Source organism: Oryzias latipes, chromosome 8 (assembly GCF_002234675.1).
Source record: "Oryzias latipes chromosome 8, ASM223467v1".
NCBI classification, from domain to species: Eukaryota; Metazoa; Chordata; class Actinopteri; order Beloniformes; family Adrianichthyidae; genus Oryzias; species Oryzias latipes.
In genome coordinates this window covers 24,188,214-24,202,964 of record NC_019866.2, presented here as the reverse complement: position 1 = coordinate 24,202,964, position 14,751 = coordinate 24,188,214, and positions in this window count along the sequence as shown.

Sequence of the window (14,751 nt, the reverse complement as noted above, 5' to 3'; positions counted from 1 at the left end):
AGGCTCACCTTTACAAGTTATTCCAGATGTGGTCGTCTACCAGAGACGGTCCCCCGTTCATATCACAGGAGTTCATGAAGTTCAACAAACTGTGGACATTTTATCATGGTACTTCATCAGCAGGTCGCCCTTATATGCTGAACTGCAAACTCAGCTTCAGCTGCTGGTCAAGTCTCCTGTTTGATCAGTGGAAGACAACATCTCAGGGCCAAAAATCTGCAACAAAACCAACCAGGAGCACCACTCCATGAAAAAGGAACCCCCCCCTCAACCAAAAATATGATCTGCCTGCCAACAGTGCAGAGACCAACATTTTTCATTTCATGTATTTATTTGTTCCCTTCATGGAAATTGTTGATTGTCAAATATGTTTACGTGTTTGTTGTACATTGTTGTACATACATAATATTTCTTCTTTGCTTGTCTCAATAGATTTGTTAACTTGTTTTTGTAAACCTTATAACGTTTTTCAGCTGCTGCTGTTGCTAAGTTTAAAAAGTCCTTATAAAGTTTGTTTTTCTTTTTACATGCATTTTGTAAGCTCTTTGTTATCCAGGGTTTTCTGTTATGTTTACATTTAGGTCTACTTAAAACTTCTGGTCAGTGTCTATTGTAAAGATCTAAATCACATTTTAGAAATAAGCAAAATTTACATCATCTGTATACATTCCATTCCAGTCTTGATTTACGAGATCGTTTCTGAAAGCGTTTACAGTTTCATCATTCCTCATTCTTCTATCCATTTGGTGGATTTCTGCTGACTTTTCTGGCAATTTAAAGTCAAATATAGCAAATATAGGGCAAGGATTGCTTATGTCATAAATTACTAACCCACAATCTCTCTGACTTTCCAAAATATTGGCAAAAATATTGTCCATTAAAGTTGCGCTAGTTGTTGTTATTCTGCTTACTTTGTAGTCAAAGGATACAGCCCTTTACTATATAATGCATCGGTGCTTCGAGGAGGGGTCAGTTTGACCCAGTACATCTGGATAAACATTTCTTGAGGTTCAGATAGACACTGGAGATGTTCAAAAGAGATACCAAAGTCCCTTGAACTGGAAAAAGAGTTTATTTGTGACGTAGAAAATCCCTGCTCTGCTCCATTCTGATCATCCACCTGCAGACAAATAGTCTTTTTTTCCTGGTCTGAGCTGGAATCTGGATCTAAACTGTACGGCTGGATAGCTACAATATTGCTCTCCATTTTCGTTGCACCACTAATGTTATCGTCAGAGTTAAAAGCATTTGTCTGAACATTTGAACTCAGATCTGTGGTGCTGTCATCTCTTTCAGCAGCAAGTGGGACCCCCCCGCCCCCCCCCACACACACACACTCACACACACACACTCACACACACACGCCAGAAGTTCCTCGTCATAGCCCCTTTGATTCTCAGTCTCACATGACTACAGACAACAGTACCGTTTGATGCTCAGACAGAAAAAACATCTTCAGTCTGTATTTATTAACCATGAAAATCACATGAGAGATGATTTATTAAAACTTTTTTTTAAAGAAAAAAAAAGTATATATTTGTCTCTTGTCTGGCTTTTGTTTGTTTATTTTTTTTATGTAAAGCACTTTGATTTACATTAGATGGAAAATTAGTACACAAAGAAGGTTTGATTAGATTTGGAAAATTGTCCCAATGTGGGTTATCTGCTGTGCCGTCGTGGCTGAAGTCTTATTGGAGGCAGCAGTCGGCCCGTGTGCGTGACAGAGCACCAGCGATGTGGACGTGTGCTTGATAAAGTAGGTGTGCGTTTATTTTAGCGCCGTTTTTTGTGAGAGGTGAGAGTTCGCTGTGCGGCGACTGACTGCGCATGTCTGGTGGGTCTTTTCTTGAGCTGCTTCCATTGTTTGCTGGCGCTCATCTCTAAGGTAACATTTCTTAATATTTTATGTTTTTCTTTCCTCTTTCACGGGTTGATATGGTTGAAATTAAAGAAGCATAGTCCATTTATTTCATCATAAAAATAATTATTTAATTAGCTGAAATGCAGCTGGGCATACATATAAAAACCAGCTAAACTGACAGTTTAAAAACTGCAAAGTCAGCTGTTTCAAACACAGTCTTTCAGTCATTCTCCTTATCTGATTTAGGGTATGTCAGCAGTGGAGGGGTAGTGTGCATTATGCCTCTGCAACATTTTTAATAATTATTTTAAGGCTATGAGAGAATAAAATTGGATTATATGAGACAAACCAAAAGTCTCTTAAAAACTACACAAATGGTCAAGCTGAAAGGTTCTTGCAGTTCCAGTGGCTCTAGTGGCGGTTAATATGATCCAGTACTCAAGTCCACAAGGTTATTCTACCTGCTTGATTCGTCAGTTGTAAGTCTTCAGGCAAAACAAAATGAAAAGGGCTGTAGTCAAGGTAACAAGGTATCCAAATGTATTAATTTCAATCTCATTACGTATCCGTTTTATAAGGTTTTAGTTTTATTGGATCTCAAGTGTAGAACACGTCATCTTTTTGAGATCTTTAACACCTTTCCCTGCATCAGCATGAAGAAATTGGGTTAGCAGCTACTGATGTTGACGGCATCAAAACAAAACAAACGCAAATCCAACTGAAAACTGCAAGCAGCATTTAATGGCCATTCGTTGCCCCCCCGTGCCTGACAGGTCTACTCCAACAAATCTTTCTTCCTTTTTTTCTTTTTACTCCTTCAAATCTATTTCTATGCATTGCTTCACTTTACTAAGAAATGCTGTGACCTGCAGCTATAAAGGACCTTTTTATGATCTTTTGAGTCAAAATGGCCGCCATGGGGAAGGTGACAGGCTTTGAAGACGGTGAATTTTGTTGCTGATGACGTTTTCGGATGAGTGAAACTACATTGCTGAATAAATAAACAACCAGGCTTTTCAGAAGCCAAATTATGTTAGATGTCATTTTGTTCAGCTCCAGTTGGGAAGTGTACTTAGTTTCACAGCAGTTTGTTGGCGCTTGTGGAGGGTTTGGTTACTTGGGGTTATGGCGAGCTCAGCATTGCTTAGCCATTTTGGTTTTGTAAATGACAACAGACAACTTTTTTATCCAAGTAGCCTAAAATAAAATTTAAAACGTCCAAATCATTCAAACACGAAAAGTGACGAGCAAAATGTCTCATTTCTGTTATGAAGGCGGTTTTAAACATTTAGAATTCCATGTTGTCACTTTGGTTACCTGGATGTGGGTCAAAAGTCAATCCCATAATGATCTTTAACCTTGTTTGGAGATTTCAAAAAGTGCATGTTTGGGCCGCTGGGATTTTAGGATTTGAGTTGCTTGAATAAAAATAAACTCTTTTTAACCAGAGTGGATGTGTGAGGAGTTTTCATGCACATTTAGGAGACAGAATTTGGCTAGAAATATAACCAACATGAAAAACATTTGCAATCAAAAAAGATCTGCTTTTAGTGGACACAATCAACCACTGCAGCAGTATTTAGAGAAGTTTTGACCCAGTTTCAATAAGGAAGACCTCACTTCCAGGTATGCTGTGGTGTTGTATCATTCTACACACCTTTTTCAATTAGGCCTTCATTTTCACAATCACAATCATCTTTTTATCACATTTATATCTTTATTATCTAATCATTTCTAGACTGCAGCAAGTTTGGTGGGAAGACTTTAAATTGTATTTTGACGTTTTTGTTGTTTTAATGTATTATTGTAACGTTGCAACACCCAACAGTGGCCAGATTATGTTTAGGCAGCCCTAAAAGGGATGCAGCAGGTTAATACAAAGGATGTTCTAATTTAGGGTATTTTTAAGTCTTTAATAGTCTTCTTTAGGTCAAGTCAAATAAATGTGTGAGTTCTTTTGATTAATATTTCCAACTTAATTTGATTAAAACCACCTGCTTCACACGAATTTGGTTTTTAAATGAGTTTAAAAAGAATATTTAAGTTACAACAAAACCAAAAGGACAACTTTTAGAATGACTTTCAAATCTATATCAGAATAAAACACCAGTACTGACATGGTGCCTCTGTCAGACTCCTCCCCCTTTCCTCTCCGCTTGGCTCCTGATTCATCCCAGCTGCGACCACTTACCTCATCGCCTCACCTGCCTTCTTTAGGAGCTCCAGGATCATCATTCTTCACCAGTCCGTTGCCCCTGATGGTGCATAGTTGGTCATCACGTCTCGTTCATGTTACCTTGTTACGTCAAGCCTGCGCCTAACTTCTGTCTCTACTTACCTCCAGGAATGCATAGCCACAAGTGGTCGCCAGAATCAGCCTCAGTCCGGAACCTTCTCTCTGTCTTCTCCTGCTGGTTACACCTCGAGTCTCTGTCATCTCCTCTCATCTCTTGGACCCCCACCGACGACGACTCCTGCCGAAGGCCTGCGGAAGAATCCACCAGTGACGCCACTGAAGTCTGCTCCAGGATCCTGCTCTCGATCTCTCACCTACCTGCTTATTAAAACATCTTACCTGCCAAGCTTGTCCTCCTCTGTGTTTCTTCCGGGTTCCAGCGTCTGGGTCGAAAAGTGTTCTGTTGCCATGACAGAACGGACTGGCCATTATCCCGACTCAGCTGACCCGGAAGGACTCAGACTAGCCATTTCCCAGCAAGGCATTATGCTGGGGTCTCAGGCGGACGCCCTTTCACAAATGGCCGCTGCCCAACAAGAGATTTTTCAACGCCTCGACGGTATGACTCAGACTTGACATGAATTAACTGGTCAATTTACCCATGTCTCTGCTCCCACAGTCCAGGCTCCCATCAATCCTACTTCTTCCGTTTCCGGATCACCTTCCGCTCCTGAAAACTTCCGACTCCAGCCAGAACCTTTCTTCGGAGACGTGGAACCCTGCGGAGGATTTTTACTGCAGTGCCAACTGATATGTCAACAAGCCCCCCGTTACTACCAAACAGACCACAGTAGGATAACTCTCATTATTAATTTCTACCCAACAAAGCACTCCCAAGCTTATCTCTCTGCTAACCCTATTAGCCACCTTACATATGACCATTTCCTCAGCAAGTTCCGTCTCATCTTTGACCAACCCCGTAAACAGAAAGAAGCGACCTGGCGGTTCCTCGCTCTTAAGCAGCGGAGTCGACCTGTTAGTGACCATGTCATCGACTTTCGTGTCCTAGCGGTTGAAGCTGGCTGGCCTGACGTGGCCTTAAAAGGAATTTTTTCACCCAGTTTGCTCACACTCCCATTGTGTTAGGATTTTCCTGGATCAAATTACATAACCCTCAATTCAATTGGTCTCAGGGGACTATCAGGCAATGGAGCCCCTACTGCCTCGCGAATTGTTTACTGTCTGCCGTCCCCAGAGTGTCCTCTCATAGTGTGGAGAGTCCTAGTCAGGTCGATCTTGCTGCTATTCCGCATTGTTATCATGACTTAAAGACCGTTTACTGTAAATCTAAGGCTAGTGCTCTTCCCCCCACATAGACATTATGATTTTGCTATAAATCTCTTGCCAGGTGCACCTCTGCCCAAGGGCTGGTTGTTCAATCTATCCGGTCCCGAACGAGCTGCTACGGAACAGTACGTCCAAGAAGCGCTCTCCCTGGGCCACATTTGACCGTCTTCCTCCCCCGTGGGAGCAGGTTTCTTTTTTGTAGAGAAAAAGGATAAGACACTCAGACCATGCATCGACTACCGTGAACTTAACCAGATCACTGTTAAAGACAAATATTCCTTGCCATTAATATCATCCGTTTTTGACTCTGTTCAAGAGGCCCGCATTTTCACTAAATTAGACCTCAGTGATGCCTACCATTTGGTCCGCATCAAAGAAGGCGACTAATGGAAGACTACCTGTAACACACCTCTTGGCCATATGAATATTTGGTCATGCCTTTTGGCCTCACCAACGCCCCGGCAATCTTCCAAAGATTAGTGAACGACATCCTCCGCGATTTCCTCAATCGCTTCGTCTTTGTTTACTTAGACGACATCCTTATTTATTCCTACGACCAGGCCCAGCATGAACACCACGTGCGTCTCGTACTCGAGAGACTTTTAGAAAAATCAGCTCTTTGTTAAGTTTGAAAAATGCGAGTTCCATGTTTCTACTGTCCAGTTTTTAGGGTACATCATCGAGGCTGTTGCATCCGACCTGACCCATCCAAAATTGAGGCAGTCGCTAACTGGGCGCCTCCCGACAGCCGTAAGAAACTCCAACAGTTCCTGGGTTTCGCAAACTTTTACAGACGTTTATAAGGAACTACAGCAGTATTGCCTCTGCTCTTGCACGCCTTACTTCCACTAATCAGCCCTTCCTCTGGACCACTGAAGCTCAACAAGCCTTTGAGAAATTAAAGAGACTTTTCGTTACAGCCCCCATCCTCACCCAGCCTGACCCCTCTCGGCAATTCATGCTGGAAGTGGATGCTTCGGACTCGGGAGTGGGGGCCGTCTCATAATGCAAAGCCCGATGCCCTGTCCCGGAAATACAGCCCCTCTGAACATTCCACCTCCACTATCCTGCCTTCCACCTGCATCATTGGAAACCTGACATGGGACATCAAGGCCAAGGTACTTCAAGCACTCACTAAAGACAATAACCACCCTCCTGTCCCTAAGGGTACCCTATACGTGCCATCCGATCTTCGCCCTGAAGTAATCACCTGGGGTCACGCTTCCCGTATGGCTTGCCATGGAGGAGTGTACCGGACCCTTAATCTCCTCTGCAAGCAGTTCCACTGGCCATCCATGGACTACTTGTGCCCGGTCTAAATCGTCATCCTCTGCTCCTGCGGCGCTGCTCCATCCGCTCCCCACTCCCAACCGACCTTGGTCCCATTTAGCCATGGACTTCGTCACCAGTTTACCCCCGTCTCATGGGAACACAGTCATCCTCACAGTCGTCGACAGATTCTCCAAAATGGCTCACTTCATTCCACTTCCCCAGCTTCCCACTGCCGCCGCCACTGCGGAAATTATGGTCGATCATGTTTTCCGCCATCACGGCATCCCTGTGGACATTGTCTCTGACCGTGGCCCCCAGTTCATCTCTCAGGTCTGGAAGGCCTTCTGTATGGCCTTGGGGGCCACGGTCAGCCTCACGTCTGGTTACCATCCCCAGTCTAATGGCGAAGCGGAGAGAGCGAACCAGGAACTGGAGGCATCTCTCCGCTGTCTGGTGGCACAGAATTAACAGGACTGGTCCCGATTCCTTGTCTGGATTGAGTATGCCCACAATACTCACCCCTCATCTGCCACCGGGATCTCACCTTTTGAAGCCGCCCTCGGGTACTCACCACCTCTGTTTCCGTTACAGGAATTGGATCTGGCAGTGCCTTCCGTCCAACATCACCTTCAGCGTTGCCAACACATTTGGATACAGACGAAGGCCGCTCTCCTCCACACCAAGGAGAGCAACTGCCAGATCGCCAACTGTCGCATAGTGGTGGGACCCGATTACCAACCAGGTCAAAGGGTATGGCTCTCAACCCATAACATTCCCATTCAGGCAGCCTCCTGAAAACTGGCTCCACGGTTCATCGGACCATATGTCATAGACAAACTTATCAACCCTACCTGTGTCCGTCTCCGTCTACCCAAAGGCCTGAAAGTTCACCCGTCTTTCCACATCTCTCAGGTCAAGCTGGGGTGAACTCCAACACTTGGCAGCTGAGCTGGGGGCTCACGAGTAACCCCACACCAGCCTGCCCCCTCTCACCTTGGGCAACTCCAGAGTGGTAGAGAGTCCAACCCCTCTCTAAGGACTGAGTTTCAGAGCCCAGGCTATATGTGGAGGTGAGCACGACTATATCTAGACGGTATCTCTCAACCTCTCGCACCAGCTCAGGCTCCTTCCCTCCCAGAGAGGTGACGTTCCATGTCCCAAAAGCCAAGTTCCATGACCGGGGTTTGGGCCGCCGAGGCACCCGCCCTCAACTGCCACCCAAACCACAATGCACCGGCTCCTTTTGAGGTCTCCTACGGGTGGTGGGCCCATGGGAGAGTGGTCCCACGTCGCTCCTTTGGGCTGTGCCCAACGGGGCCCGTGGAAAGAGCCCCGGTCACCAGGCGCTCGCCTGCGAGCCCCAACCCCGGGCCTGGCTCCAGAGTGGGGCCCCGGTGATGCCAACCTGGGCGACGTAATCGGGTCCTTGACCTTTCCTTTCATCAGGGGGTACGTAACTACTCCTTAATATTAAATAAATAATTTCTTTATTTATTCTAACTTTTTAAAGTGACAATTACAGTTGCATAGAAAACATATGTTTGCTTGTTATTCTAGCATAAATCCTTTTAAATTTGATTCTGTCAGGTTAGGTTATATGGACAGTGTTTAAGTCCTAATGTTTAGTTGCCCAATTCGATATTTTAAGTCCCATTTCCCCAATTTTCATTTTTTAATTTTAAGGAAAAAAAAACTTTCATGCTACATTTGGCCCGCGGGCCTTGAGTTTGACACATGTGATCTATGAGGTTGATTAATCTGGTTCTGTTGGTGGATGAATGTCTAATAAAGCCTGTTTGGTCAGGATGTACAAGGGAAGGCACTACCTTCTCCAACCTTTCTGCCTAAGATTTGCAGATTACTTTTAGGTCTGCAGGGAGATGAGTTGGTAGCTGGATGGTGATGTGGGATCTTTCCCAGCTGAAAGGAAAATAATGTTGGCAGATTTCATATTTGGAGGAAGATAATTGTTTACCTTAATTTCTGTTGTCATTCTAAGGAAAGTGGGAGCAAAAGTAGGTCAAAACCTTTTATGAAATTCTGCTGGGAAGCCATCTGATCCTGGGTCTTTTTTGCTAGGCATGTTGGTTTGTGCCTTAAGTGGCTCTTCTTCAGTAAGAGGGAACTCCAGGGCTGTAATTTGTTCTCCTTTTGGTCTGGGAAAATCAAAGCTGTCAAGAAATGTACTAATGTCATGGTCAGAAGGATCTGTTTGGTATGAATAAAGGGATTGGTAAAATTTTTATTGCAACTGGATCATGTGTCGTGTTGTTTGATCCATGACTGATGAAATAGTCGTCTTTTCTTTGTTTAGTTTGAGTTGATTTGGCAGAAATTTCCCAGTCATTACTGTAATCAAGCCTCTCCAAGCGTAATCTCTGTAATAAAAACTATTCTTTGATTAATTATTTAATTTAGTTCAAGTCTAACTTTCCTTATTTGTTGCAGAGTTTGTTCATCCGGAAAGTTGCTGTGGGCTCCTTCTAACTATGGAATTTTTTGCTCTACATTCACAAGCTTAGAGTTGTCCTTTTATTTTAGTGTTTATAGAATGAGAAAGAGATTATTTAAACAAGGGAGTAAACAAGGGAGTGATGGGAAGTGGGGGTGGGCTTACTCCACACAAACAGTCCTGCCCATGACTTGGAGGTGAATTTCTGATGAACTCCTGCCGCTTACTAAGATCATTTTTATTCTTGTAGCTTCTTGTCAACCCCCAACATGAAATCCAAAGATAATCAGCTGAACAAAACAAAGATCTTCACGGCAAACCAAACTGTGACTAAGGTTTTTACCAGGTCAATATAGGGCCGCCCCCACCCCCATTGTACACACACGAACACAAAGATCTGTCTTACACACCATCTGATGAATATTCACAAAGTTTGGTTTTTATTGCTGTCTCCAATGCAGCCAAGATGGAGACAGATTCAGACAGAAAAGTGTGTATGTGTGTGTGTGTTTTTGTGCGAGTGTGTTACAGCGCTCTTCTTCTCCACTCATTGGAACAAACATCAGTCACCCCATCCGTCTTGTTGTGAGAGCACACCCCTGCAGATGAAACAAATCCTCCTGTCATATTCTTTTCACGTCTTTTAACTCCGGTGTTTTCCCAGCATTCTCTGCGTTGAATCAGGAAGGCCTCAGAGCGGCTCGTAACAGAGCTCATGATTTCGTGTCCGTTGTTAAGGAGCTCTGGGGGTTGGCCTTTTTACCAGAGCTGTAGTTTATTGTGGGTTGTAAATATCTAGATTTGCACGAAAAACGACCCCCTCCCAGCTCCCCCCCTTTTTGCAGTTGCCTTTCTGGTCGCATGACCATGTGACATCAAAGCAACCAATGGCTGAAAGGGCTCTGCTCAGAGGCCACTGCAACACAAGAACTGACACACACAAGAAAAGGACACACACATCATGCCCTGAAATGGTGTTTCAGTAGAAAAATGGTTGACTGGTCACCTGGAACATGGAACAAAGCTTGGAATCCTCCAACCCCGTCTTGAAGGTGGTGTTGAGCTGATGCCCTGATATGAAGCAAAGAGTGAGAAACTGCAGAACATGGTAAGAGGAGTGCAAGGAATGCTGGAAGGACAAGGAAGCCAACCTACAGTTCACAGTTATTTATTACAGCTGCTTCTCTGTGAACGTTCATGCTGAAAAAATACATGAAAGGGACAAAAAGAGTGTGAAGAGCCATCAGCTACTTGTCGGCGCACGCAGAGTTATGTGCAAAGAATGCAAACAGTTTTACAAAGTCGTCTGACGCACGTCTTAGAAATTGTTCCAGGTAACATTTAGCAGAAAGTTTTGTAAATTCAATAATGATCATCACATTGAAAATGTATTTCCCATATTTAAAATGTAATTTGAAATGTACATTTTATTTCTACAGGGTTTAAGGGGGTGAAGTTTCCCCTGTTAAGTTTTGAACAACATTCTGACTTCCTTCTATTAATTTATTGCAAGAATTTCCTTCCTCCTATAAATATAGAGCATGGATTGGGTTAAGGACAGAACAAACAGCTGATTAGTTACCATTTTTTATTATCATCTAATGTTTATTTTACATAGTCATTTATATACCAACAGCTTTCGTAGAGAGATTTGTGTTTTCAATCAAACATATGCTAAAATGTACTTTCCAGTCAATTTCTACAAAACTCCCCCCAAAAATATTTTCCGCTGTCTAGATTAGATGTTATTCATTTTACAATATTTTCTTTGAAACTTTAGCCAGAATGTAGAGAAACTTCATTTCCCAAATGACCATGGTACATTACACAGTAGTTTGTTCTGTGGACAGTATTTTAAAGTCTCCAAGCATCCAGTGTCCAAACAGGGATTTAAACAATTACAGAAAACAAGTTTGGCTTCACCGCGTAGTGTACATCCGAACATTAAATGTGCATTTGTTCTTTGTTTGAATCGTAAAGCAACAATTAACATGAATCAGATGCCAGGTTGGTTTTCTAATGAGGAATTCTTATAAATACAGTTTCCCTTCAGGCTGTTGCTGCTTGATATCGGGAACAATTAAAAAGGATTTCTTCAAAAAGATTGAAGATATTTTTCACATCTTCGAGGCATCTTTTTAAGCTCCTTACCCACCCATTATGTGGTACATTTCTGTAGTGGCTTCTTATGATTTGAATGTTTTGCTTTTTGGTTTGGTGAAAACGTAGATTGAGTGATGGATTTGTGTGTTGTCCTCTTATCTTCTTGTTAATTGACAGCTAAGTATGTGTAAATTAAAATCAGCCTTTCTGGGAGGAAAAAGAGCTTCAAATTTATGTTTCTGCGTCATTCAACATATTTCCTAATTTTTTTAGAGTCAAATAGAACGTTTCTGTGATTTTTCCCAAGATTATAAAAAAGATTTAAAAAGTTATGGTCCATTTTAATGAAGTATCCTTTAACTAAATAGAAAATGAAAGATTTATTTATTTTAAATGCTGATGTGTGTAAAAGTTTTCTTCAGTTAGGATTTACATTAAAAAGTGCAGATGTTTGAACCTTAGATCAAAACCTGCATGGAACTGCTCTCTCAGCAGCATGGAAGCAACAATATTCAGTTTTTCCATAGAAATCTTAAAGTTTGCACACCCAGATAACAAAGCTAAACATGTCTGAATTTTACATTTGTGCATGAAGCTGCTTTGAAAAAGAGGATTTGGTGATAAAATGTACCTGACTCAAGTTCAACCATAAATAAAAAGACAACAAAGTACACAACCATGAAAAAGAATGCAATCCACAAACAGGAAAGACCCAAATAGTTCTCTGTTTTTTCTATTACTTTGAAAATTCTTTTACAGAAGTGTTATTGTTTGACTTTGCTGAGGTGGAGGTTTGATTTTAAAATAGCTAAACAAACTGGATAAATCGTTTAAAGTCTGGAGTTATTTTTCATTGCTAAACAAACTAATTGTAGATTCTTTTTGACCAGTAAATCCAACTGAAGCTGGGAAGTTTCTGCAGGTTTTGGACCCACTGGTCTGGATGTTTTGCCCTCAGGGACCAGGTGCCATGAGGTCTCCTTAAAAAATCTGAGACTGGAAGCTTGCATCCTGCTGAAGCAACAGAGGCTTCAAAATAACTTTTGTCCTTTTCTCTGCTCTTAAGATCAAACAAACTTTCTTTTGGGGAAAAAAAGAATTTTCAAATAATGGCCATTTTCATCTGATCATATTAACATTTTATTCACAAAATAATGGATCATTACAGGAGAGGGGTCACTTCACAGCTGAGATTCCGGGAGACCCTGAATTCAGTCACAGTATTGAGGCCCTAAAGAAGGGACTGTCTACAAAAACGGTTAGGTTCCAGATTAACTTGAAAACAGTGTCCTCTGTTTTTCCCCGTAGAGTTTCCAGAAATGGGCAACTATCCCGCACAAACTGCATAAAACTGGTTAAAAAGCAATCAGTTTAAAAACTGCATCAACAAAAGTTAGAGGGTGACCACAAAGGTTTGCGGCCACAGAGTTGTGTTTCTGTCTGCCGTGTAATCGGCCTTAGTGCATCGAGATGAACGGAGGCAAACCTGCTTCCAGTGAGAAACGGAATATGACTCATTTGGATTTTAACCCTTGTGCTATCTTAGATGACCCCCCCCCTTACATTGACGTGTTCTCCCTACCATGACAAAGGTGGAAAGATTTCATGTAATCCATGGACACCAGTGAGGTTCACAAATCATTGAAGAAGAAAGGTTCAGAGCACTGTCTAGTGGGTCTAGATGACCCAACTCCCAATGTTAAAGTGCCTAGGATAGCACCAGGGTTACACCAGCCTCACGCAGGAAGTCAAAGCTTCTGAAGCCATCCTTCCCCCAGCATGTGTTGAAGCTACTACAGACTGATGTGACCCCGTGGAGGTTGGGTCAACATGGAGCCAGCTTGACTAGATACAAGCTGAAAAGTTCCACTGAACTTGTTTCTCTTTGAGTTTCATTTCTAATTGTTTGACTCTCCAGGAACTGCATTGTGGACTAAAACGAACGTGGGCCTCACAGTCAGAACCCTTCTGCTTCTTCTGCGAATGTCCGGACGTCCTGGTTTCCACAGATCAGCAGTTCTCATCTGCTCCTCTCCGGGTGAGCTCTGCTGTGAACAACCCTTCAAGCCACAGAAACGGCAGAAAAACAAATGAAACTGCAAACGGATCAAAGTGAATAAAGCAGTCCATCAAAGTGAGCTCAGTTTAATGAAACCCCCTTTTCTGACCAGATAAGACAGATAAACATTGGATGCTTTGATAAAAATGGAGAAAAATCGGACCAACAAGTCCAAACGGTTCTGATATATTATGGCGTGTATTTGTGAACATGTAAATATCTGCGCTAAGGGGGCTTGATGGGCCCATATGGAAACCATTTCAATCTAACCTCAAGTCATCATGTTGATGATGATAGAAAGCAGTGTAATGGTGAACGAACAGGCCTGTGATAATGTAAGTGGAGGTGGAGGAGCGGTCCATAAATAACCGCATGTTTGGATGAATGTGGATTGTGTGTGTTCTGGAGCAATTATGGGATGGAGAGAAAAGGAGGAGACAGTGTTTGATCAGGGCAGGTGTGATAAAACACAGGGGTGCAAATAGTTTTAAAGAATACAACGGGATCCAGGATTAGTGGGTACTTTTGGAAGATAAAAGGACAAAAGGTTCTGTGGTCTCTGTCCTTGTGCACCCTCGTGGATGTTCAGGTATGACCCCCCCCCCCCCCCCCCATGTCTCCTCTGAAACAAGCTGCTAATGCTTCCTCTGTCTCAAAAACCACACTGCCATCTTGTGTTGTACAAATCAGAGGTCTGAATGTGGCCCACGCTGTCCTGCTGGCACAGGCAAAACTCAACTTTCCTGCCCGATAGGATCCAATCCGAGTCAGAGGCTGAATAAAATACTTAAAAAAACACTTTTTAAGATGTATTTCTTTATTTGAACTTTTATGAATGTTGTTTCTCTTTTTTTATCTGCTCTGTGCGCATGCTTCTTACCCTAAGAGATAGGAATACAACATAAAACAAAGATCATCGACAAAAGTCAAAAGAACAACTAAACTGACAGTTAGAGTATAAAAGAGACCCAACCTACTAAAATGGCATAAATAGGCAGTTTCATGTTGTTGGAAATTTAATTAATTGCTACGTCATTATCTTTATTATAAATCATAAATCATAAGCCATAACAACAACAACATTGAAAAGAGAAATACAGTAAAAAGTGCACCATCATCATAAGTTTAACTTAAAAACTATACAGCTGCCAAAGATGAAATTGTTAATGATAAACTTCTAACAATATAGAAATGTTCCACAATATTTGTTACACAAAAAAAAAAAATCCTTTTTTTTCCGGGTGGGGCTGGGGCTGGGCGTTGGGGGGTAGTCTAATGCTGACTTTATTTGTTTGAGTTGGATTTTGCTTCAGTCTTTTACAGTGAGCTGACCCCAGCAGTCCACGTCACCGCCGCCTCCCCGGACATCCATCTGATGGATGGCGGAGGCAGCGGTGCAGTCTCGGTGAAGACCCCCCCCCCCCCCCCTACACACACACACACCTTACCTCATCCAACAGCAGCGTCCGGTCCAACCTTCA